The sequence below is a fragment of the Grammomys surdaster genome, unplaced genomic scaffold (genome assembly GCF_004785775.1).
Source record: "Grammomys surdaster isolate TR1022 unplaced genomic scaffold, NIH_TR_1.0 167, whole genome shotgun sequence".
NCBI classification, from domain to species: Eukaryota; Metazoa; Chordata; class Mammalia; order Rodentia; family Muridae; genus Grammomys; species Grammomys surdaster.
Window position 1 is genome coordinate 8812553 of NW_021604615.1, and position 9821 is coordinate 8822373.

At 45.2% G+C, this 9821-nt stretch overlaps 1 protein-coding gene across 2 annotated transcripts in view; it reads left to right on the forward strand.

Annotated features, from left to right (window-relative positions):
* Dlgap2 (DLG associated protein 2) overlaps positions 1-9821 on the forward strand; it is a 720970-nt gene that overhangs the window by 79962 nt on the left and 631187 nt on the right. The gene's annotated exons all lie outside the window — the stretch shown is intronic.

The following is a 9821-nucleotide window of genomic DNA, read 5'->3' on the forward strand; positions in this document are numbered from 1 at the left end:
AAAGAAAGAAAGAAAGAAAGAAAGAAAGAAAGAAAGAAAGAAAGAAAGAAAGAAAGACTTGTAATACTTAGCAAAATCCATCAGCCGGCTTAGCCAGAAAAGGAACTCATCGGAATTCATTAAAGAGAAACTGGCGGTCTGTCATCTCACATCAGATGAAGGAGCTCAGCACAGAGCTTAGTCCTGGACTGGATTACACACAGGAAAGCCATGTGGGGGACAGGGCGTACAGTCTATGCGGGCCTCCAGCTGCCAGAAAGGCTGGAAAACTTTTCTGTTATTTACCGTTATTTTTTTACTGTACCCTGTGAAGGGGCTAAAGGCTGTACAGGGAAGCCCTCAGTGAGATAGAGATGAATACAAAAAGAATAAAAATGAAAGAGGCTTGAGGGAATAGCTGGGAGATCACTGAAGGAGGTGTATCTCCCCGCCCTTCTTTCTTCTTCAGACTATCAAGTGGCTTGACTTCCAGTAGGCCTCCCAAGTGGTACTAATTCTACTCTAAGTTCTAGCAAAGGTTTAGGGGGCAAAGGCTCATTTTCCTTTGCCTGGTCTGCTGCTCTGGCTCAGGAACCCCAGGACTTAGAGCAGAGGAAAGCATAGCCAGTGCGATCCCACTGGGAAACAGGATACACATTGGCTTATTGGTCATGAACAAATAGAAGCGCAGCAGGGCGTGCAGATGCCGAGGGCAGCTGTGGTGGCCAAGTCTCTGTTGCCCTTGTACTGACGGTCTGTTGTTTCGGTTTTGCTTTCTTTCAAAGGCAGGTGGTTAGCTTTGATGGTAAAACCACTTTGTTGTTGTTCATGTTGATTTTTTTGTGTGACCCTGACCCTGGTATCCTGTGCGACCTGCAGCTAGATCTCAGCTCCGTGTCAACTGGATTCACTGGAGTACAGAGTTTCCCAGTGTTCTTCCTCCTTAGACATCCAGGCAGCAGAGTGTCAGGGTGGAGCGTGGGGTGGAAAGTTGAAGATTATCTCTACCTCTTGATTCCTAGGTTCCTTCTTAATGCTGTAGCTTCTTAATGCTACAGATCCATTCTGTAGGCGTCTAGGAAAACTTCTTACCATTCCAGAGGAATCTGACTTGGGAAGGAGCTGTTGCCACACCCACAGCCACACCCCCACGCAGCTCAGGGCCACTGGATGGCCTGTTGGTACCCTACAGCTGCAGCACTTTGGGATGACCCACTGTGAAATTCTCAGCCTATTGTTGGGCTGCTCCCTGGTCTCATTTAGGATCGAGATATCCCGTTAGAGCCAGCAGGAGACGACAGAAATGTTCCGTGAGGAGCAGTACGCACACATGGGTCAGGTTTTAGTGTTTCAGGGCTTTCAGGACAGCAAGCTATCTTCTGGCATCCCTGTCTCTTCAAGATTCCAGCCTCTAGCTGGGAAGCCCAGTGTGGGCAGACATCGGCAGGCCTCCGAGAAGTTGTCTATAATGTTCCCCGGGTCTTCTCTTTCTGCCTGTGGTGCCTAGGATGACACTGCCTCTATAGTTTTATGTGCTGGTGACTGGGTCTTCTCTCCCATTCCTTCATTATTCTGAGGATTACTGACTATTTGTCTTCCCGGTGAGCCAGCTCTGGCTCCACTGATGTTTCTGTTGATTTGCTAGTCTCTGCCCAACTGATGTTGGCTCTGCGTTTGTCCCTTTGTTCTAATTCATTCTTCATGAAAACAGAAAATTTAAAGGGTAAAAATCCAGCAGTTGACTTGAGACTTGATTTCTTCTTCCAAAGACGCCCCAAGTTCTGTTAGACTCATCTCTGATTTTCTACTTTGTTGGGTGCTAGATATTTTTGTATTTCCATAAATACCTCTGAGAGGTGGCAAGGCTGCCTGGGAACAGGATCGCCTCTGCGTCTTGTGGGCTAGGATCTGCTGGAGGCCTGCTCATTCTCCATGACGCTGCTGCTCGTCCTCACCCCCTCAGCCTTTACCTTGGCTCTGAGATGTGGGGTTCGCTTAGTTTCTGTGACTCCATCTGCTTTCTGGTCTCAGGGTGACCCTACTGATTCTACTCACTGGATGGTATATGGTATATTCTCATTTTTCTAGCCAAGTTTAGGACCTGCCCTTATTTTAAAGCCTTGCTCACTTGCATGGAGTTAAGGAAGGAGAGGACACATGAATGTGTGTCCCATTGTCCTGTGTCTAACCAACCCTTTCTCATTAGAATTTTTTTTCTCTTAGAAAAACACAGTCTTTTTGTTCTTTCTCATTAGAGGGGATATATTTCAGTACTGGTGACAAGATTGCGCCAGATCTCCCATTGGGAGGCAGTTAATTGTTTCTTGTTGCAGTAATTCTTAAACAGAAGTAGCTTTTCCTCCAGGCAGCATTGGTACTCGTCTGGAGACATTTGTGCTTGGTGTTCTGGTGTGAGTACACTGCTACTAGTGTCTTATAGGTAGAGGTCAGGGATGCCAAGGGACAGCCTGTGGTACACAGGATGGCACCAAAGCAGAGAGTTACCAGGACCAAAATGCCAAAGGCATATTGCTTTATACCCTAGGACCTGACCTCTGATTCTCAGGTGTTTCCTGGGTCTAAATAGAGAAAACGAGGCAATAACATAATCCTGCAGAGGACTGTTTATCTTCAGTACCCGGGTATTCTTTTCCCCTGGGAATGACAGTGTAGCAGGTTTGCACACTGGACAGTAATACCCTCGCTGTCATAATCAAACAGTTCTGACTCTTTACTGCAAGTTAGGAAGTATGTGGTCATCTCATGATAAAACATATAAGTCATTTCCAGAAGTGTGTCATTCAAATTGATTATAATTAAAATGTACATTTGGGCTGTGAGGGTCTTTGAATCATTCACCAGGGCTGACTAGTATGTTTGTGAGCTCATACTGCAGACCCCCAGTGGTGACACTGCCGTCACATCCTCACAGGGGTTAGGAGAGTGAGTAAGCTCTGCTGTGCTTATGTTAGTGGGTTTGTCTCACTTCAGAGTAAGAGATTTCAGAAAGGAGTCTCAGCATTGACTACTGGGCCAGTCCCAAGTAACCCCAGTAGGGAAACGATTTGCTTTGTAGTTGGTTAATCTTCAAGGGAAGTGTGAGCAGAGTTGTGTGGATCTGTGTGCCTAGGAAAAGCAACTGAACAGGATTCATTTATTGTCCCTAACATGTGAATGCGCTAGCCTCAAGTTCTAAGAACGCCATTGTGTGAAGAATCTTTTTTTTTTTTTTTTTAAAGTTAGGGTTTAGAGCACATACTCTGATTCTAATAATTTGTTTGACTTTGGCAAACTTGGTTGTTTTCTTTTATGATCCCATATCCGATTTGGCAGCACTGGTTAAACAGGAGAAACTGGCAGTGTTTTTCTCTGTGTATCTTCTAAAGAAAACCTTGCAGGCTCAGGTGTAGCTAGTACACTGGCAGGGGGCTTCTGGCAGCTCAGTGTGGTGTGGGGATATAGACATGATTTGTACTGGGTCAGCGGGTGGAAATCCAGGTTCTAAAGTAGGCCCTTTGGTACTTGCCTTTTGATGAAGGTGATGAAGTCTGCTCGGTCATGTTCTCATGTCTTCATGGGATGAGCTCTGACCATTGCTCCACGTCTTTTCCACCCCCAGCCTTGTAGAGTTGTAAAATTCACTCTGAGTCTGTATGGTACTTGTCTTCTTAAAAGAACCTAAATGAGGTTTGGAGAGATGGCTCAGTGGTTAAGAGGACTTGATTCTTCCAGAGGACCTGAGTTCAGTTCCTGGTACCCATGTCAGGTCCCTCAGCTTGTAACTCCATCTCTAGGGAGTCTCACACTCTCCTCTGGCCTCAGAGGTAGTCACATGCATGTGGCACACACTGACAAAGACACACATGCACACATAAATAAAGATGAAATAAATCTTTATACAGAAACAAAGTCTAAACAAAAACATTTACTATGTCTCACTATAGAAAAGTTACCCAATGAGAAAAGCTCAGAGGTGAAATTTATAAGACGATGATTACTTTCTGAAGTGGAAACTTATAGTTTCTTTGGAAAGTTAGTTATGTCAGATGCTGTTTTGTTGGGGCACACAGGTGAAAGGATGTCTTGCTGAAGCAAACATGGAAAAGATTGTTTCCTGAAGCAGACATAGGTGAAAGGATGTTTGGGTATAGTAAACATGTGAAGGGAACCTTGATGAAGGAGTTTAAATGTGACCCCACAGACAGTGGGGGGTGAGCACTGAGCATTGGTTTGGTTTGCTCTGACTCACTATTCTTCGCTAAATACACACATGTATTGGTTTGCCATACATTGTTGAGCTCAGATTGTGGTAATACAGAAACTCGCCCAAGGACTGCTCGTGAGGTTCCTGCCACAGCTTGGTGCTTCTGCAGCCTCCCCTCAGGCTAGTTGGTGAGCCTGGCAGTTTCTTCAGGGTTGAACTACATTTGCCTGGTGTCTGTTTGCTGAAAGGACTGAACTGTAGCTGCTGGTTCAGACCTGGTGCCTGCCTAGAGGACTGGTCTGTAGCTGCTAAGTCATAACTAGCGTTTGCTATGGGATTGAACTGCTGCCCAGGAAGATCAAGTCCCCAAAGAATTATTGCTGAACAGATCCGCTTCCCCCATATTTTAATCCATTTTCTCTTCCACCACCTCTGGTAGAGGAGAGATTGAACCCTAATTAAAAGTAGGTTGCAAAAAATTTATGTTACGACTTTCCATCTATATATTTCCTGGTTTATATAAGTAAAACTGTTACAATGACATGTTTGACAAATTAACAGCATATATTCTTATAATAACTTGTAAAAGTTTTTTTTTTTGGATAGAGTTGAATATAGTGAAAGCACATGTTCAGGTGTGGATGTATACACGTGTGTCCTGTGTACCTAAGAAGTCAGAGGTTGAAACTGGATATTTTTTCTAGATTTCTCTCTGAAAGACTCCTTCTAGGGAGATCCAGGAAGGACATGGACCCAAAGACACTCCAGAGACCATCTTGCTGTAATCACAAGAGTCAGGTACTTTATTATCGAAGCTTCGGGCAGATACGTGCCTCACACAGGAGGTAGAGGAATCGACATTGAGGCCCAGAAGCTTAGGGTCAATATAGGCAAAGGTCGGGGGGAGGAAGGGGGTTGTGGCACAGTCACACACAATTGGTTGTTTCACATGTCTTTAATGTGTGTAAGCAGATCCTGGGCAGAGGTTTGACAAATCTCATGAGAATAGTCTCTGGTCCCTGTGGCCTTGGGACCCAGTGTGAATGCTTATCTGAGCCAACAGACCATCTGGCTGAATTTAATTCGCAAGTCCTTGGGACCTCTGGTGGGAGTTTTTCTAGAGGAGGCTAATCAGACACCATGAGAACAGATTCTCAGAACACTCAATTGACCTTTGTTTCTCTGCTTGTGACCTCTGTTCCATCTATGGCTTGTGGTAAGGTTCCATCTTCCAGGCTCCGGCATTCACCAAAGTGACATTTCTGCTTTTTCTCTTTTTTTCAGCCTGTGAGTTGTAGAGTATGGTCTTCTAGCTCATTTCAAAATTACTAGGATTATTATTATTTTCTTTTTGCTTTTCTGACTGTAATTGGATTTCCGCTTTATCATTTTTTATACCTAATAAATAACGTCTTATAAGTCATGTCTAGAAATCTGTTTGCAGCTTCTGACTTCGATGCTATATTTTGAAAGCCTTTCTTTGAAACACACACATACACACACACAAGAAATACACATTCAGCTCTCACAGTTAACTTCTGCTCTCTGCAGACTTTTCATGTTTATATATAGATATGAAACAGGGTCTCTGCTGGTGCTTCCAACAATTTTGTCTGCTGCCTATCACCATGCCGTTGCTTAGGGACAGAGCTATGATATCCTCAAGTCTGCTAATGGAACCTGTATTCTCCCTCGCTGTCCTGTTTCCTTCCATTGACTTTTTTGGGTAACCTGTTTTTTTTTTTTCTATGCTCCAGTGTGGAAGTAATAATCAGCCATTATGTTAATTCACACCTCAAGTTTACATAGGCAGAGGTACAGCTGGCCAATTCCTTGGAAAACACCTTACCTTTCTAGACACAGCCTGAGGTGACGTGGCCTGCATGTGTATTGAGACTGTGTGTCTCAGTGGCTCCTGTGTGACTTCTGTTGGGAGGTCAGGGAGACTTTGACATTGCCACATCTCATGAGGACCTCTTGGGGCAGGGGTAGCAGCAGAGGGAACTCTTAACTCAGACATTGTGGTGATGCTCCCATGAGCCTCTGGTGTTCATCAGTCTAGTATGCTAGTGTCTCAATTTTGCAGGTCATGTCAGTTTGGGGTTTAGGGGTGAAATACAGGTGTCTGTGGGGCTGTTTCTTCCTCAAAGGCTTGGTTTTGTGCATTTTCCTCTTCTAGGACATCCTCTCTGCAAACCTCAAGGACTTTCTGTCACACATTCCCTCATGTTCTCTTTAGGGACACTCTAGGCTGAGTCACCTCTATCTCACCACACCTGCAAAGGCTTTATCATATGACGTCACAGAACTCCAGGCTCCGGGAACCTTTGGTGGAATTATTATTATTTTTTCCTATAACAGGGTTTCTCTGTATACCCCTGGCTGTCCTGGAACTCACTCTGTAGACCAGGCTGGCCTCGAACTCAGAAATCCGCCAGCCTCTGCTTCCCAAGTGCTGCCTCCTAAGTGCTGGGATTAAAGGCATGCGCCACCACTCCCCGGTGGTGAAATTATTCTGTAGCCACAGTTTCTTCTTTCCAGTCTGAATCCACACTCAGCATTCATCTTTAGAGGTTTAGTTTTCAGCATAAATTTGAACAAAAATCTCTACATTTCTTGTGTGAATAGTTACTTTAGATCTTTTCCTCATTATAGACGAAACAGGCGGGGTTAGCTCATTTGTACTTTCACAGCAGTGGAAAGATTCACACTGTTCACGGAGACCAGTATCCCTGGAGTGTTCCTGGATCTTCATGTTTGCTGTTGGTAAAGTGGCTGCACCGCCTTACCGGACACATGCAGGCATAATGAGAATGTCTCCCGCTTAAAAAGTCAGTCAGTAGCCAGTGAATAGGATCCGTGAAGGCTAAAGAGAAGCCTAGGAGAGCCACATACTCAGCAGCTCGGGATTGGCAGGTGTGAGAGCCAGCTGAGGATGACTGTATTAACATTTCAGCTCCACCTTTGGAAGGAAGCTGTGGGGCAGAGCGCAGACAGGACAAGACAGTTCGCTTAGGAACGCTGTCTCACTTGGAGTCTGTGTACTTCCCCACTCACCACAGAGTGCAATAGTTTCAGTGTGGGCTGTGAATAAAAGGTGAAGCACAGGCACCAAGATGAGTCAGCCAGCAGTCCTGGGAGGTGTGGGGCGGGGTGGGGTGGGTGGAGCTGGCTGCGAACTGAAGTGAGTGGAGCTAGTGGGGGCTTAGGTGGGTGGAGCTAGCGTGGGCTGACGTGGGTGGAGCTAGCGTGGGTTGAGGTGGCCACTTCTTTATTTCTTGATGCCAAGAGCGTGTGATTCTATCTATACGTGATTGATTGAGTAGAATGAACAGTTTTTAGTTTAAAACATTGGTAAATTTCACTTCACTGCCAGGTTCCATTTAAATTGCCCTTTCAGTCTCTCCTCTTTATTACCTAGAGTGTTCTACCTTAGAACAAAACAAACTACGGATAAGAAATTAAAAGTAATTTTTAAAAAAAATTGTGACACTTCTAATACCAAAGTTAAAAAAGAAAGGCCAGTCTTTATCAATCTGTGTAAGAGCAGGAATGACCCTGAAATGCAGGGTTGGGAGCAGCCTCCCCTGAGCTGGGTTCTCTAAGGGCGTGTCTTGGGATGTTCTCTAATGTCCATTTTATTTGTTGATTCTTTATGTGACTAAGCACAGCTTTCCGTAAAGGTCTCCAGCTGCTGCGAAAAGAAGCTTCTTTGATACGGGGTGAGAGCCGCATCTGTGAGCATGGGATGCATGTTTAGACTTTGAGGGGTTCTAATGTTTCAGGGAGGTGGTGGTAGTATGTTCTCCTCCAAAATACACGACCTCATTCACCAAGATTTCATACACGTATTTAGTGTATCTTATTCCTTCGGGCCTTCCCCCTTAAGTTTCCATCACACTTGTTTTTAAACAACTAAATATAAAATTTAAGAAAGATACTTAATGGACTCAGGCAGTCCATGTCACGTGACTGTGTGCGTGTCTGTCGGTGTGCATGGCTGTCTACGTGTCTGTGTGTGTCTTCGAGGCGATTGGTCCTGTGGTAATGTTCGAATCGGATGGAGTTTATCTCTGCTCAGATCATGGGCTCATTTCAAACAGGAAAAAAAGAAATGAGACATGGTCTGGACTGTTACCTGGCCTTTGAAACATTTACATACTCAAATTTACCTTTCACTGCTTACTTAGAATACCACCTGCTTTTCTTCAGCTAGTTCCTGCCTCTTAAATCTCCAAAGTCAGCTCCTAATATTTGAGATGCTTTCTTTAGAGACCCACAGGAAAAGGACCAGCAAGTCCAGCACGCTGCCGTGAGTACCGAGTCCACAGTCTACCTTCGGGTCTCACACGTCTCCTCAGCATGCTCATTTCTCACCCTTCCTACTAGTTCATAAAGTGTTAGTGCTTTGTAGCAGTTTTACAGTAAAAACTCCCTCGGGTGGGGGTGGGGGGGGTCTCTAAAACAGGCCCAGGTGGTTTTGGGCCAACCCAGCTAAGAGTCCAGAGCCTCCCACGTGCAATCATTTTGTAGGGTATTAAGGAAGGAGTGCACAGAATAAGCTCTTCTGGTGAACTTCAGTTTTTTTTTTTTGTGTTTATAGAGACACGGTCCACCCTGTGTTTAGTGTTCCCGCTCAGCCCCCTGAGCGGCTGGGATGACAGATGTGCACAGTCCTGCACACGTCAAATTTCAGGTTTTGCTTGTCAACTTGGAATTGTTCTGCATTCTTCCATACGAGGCCAACTCCCCAGGTTTCCTGAATACTTAGAAAGTGATACTGTAATTAGCTTGTGTTTCTGATCATGGTGACACCTTGTAATTAATTTACCCGCACCCCCCCAGCCTTGAATGTCTTCCGTGAGTTGGTCTCAGGTTCGTGACATCTCTGCAGTTTTTTGTCAGGTACCTGCCTCAGGGTTCTTGTATGTATGTCTTCATTGTTCGAGTTTTATCAAACTCTGGTTTCCTTCTGTTAGGTCTGAGTCATAAGTCTGTGTATGAGGCTTTTGTCTTCTGAGGTCCTTCTCTCTATTGAGTGAGTAGATCTTACATTGCTCAACAAGTAGCCAGTTTGTGTCTGGAGAGCAGAGCAGTGGCTGGCAGCCGTGTTGTCCAGAAGATTCTTTCCTGTTTTAGATATATCGATCCTGTGAACCCCCAGGGAAACCCCAGAAAAGCAGAAGGCCTGGCATGTAGCAGTGCCAGCTTAGTGTGTGCCATGGCTGCTTCCAGGACTCTGGCTTAGAGAGGCACAGGGACTGTCTTCAGGGACCTTGCCTCTTGCGAAACAGATAATACATCATTGTCTGTCGTGACCCTTTGGTTATCCAGAACTACCTGTGTATCTTAAGGGCATCTTAACACTCACATGCCTGGGGTTACAATCATGCAAGAGTCTGTTTGCCACGATGCCTGAGTTTAGGCAGCTATGGAGCATGTGTCTGACAGAGCACATGCTGGGTTTGGAGGTGTAGGTTGTTGGTCATAGTTCCCAAAGAGAATTAGAAAAACACAAGGTTAGCAAATTTAACTTGAACCCTGGGGAAAAAGAGAGAGGAGAGAGCAGGGGTAAGGGGGAGGGAGGAGATGAAGAGGGAAAGGGAGAGGGAGAGGGAGAGGGAGAGGGAGAGGGAGA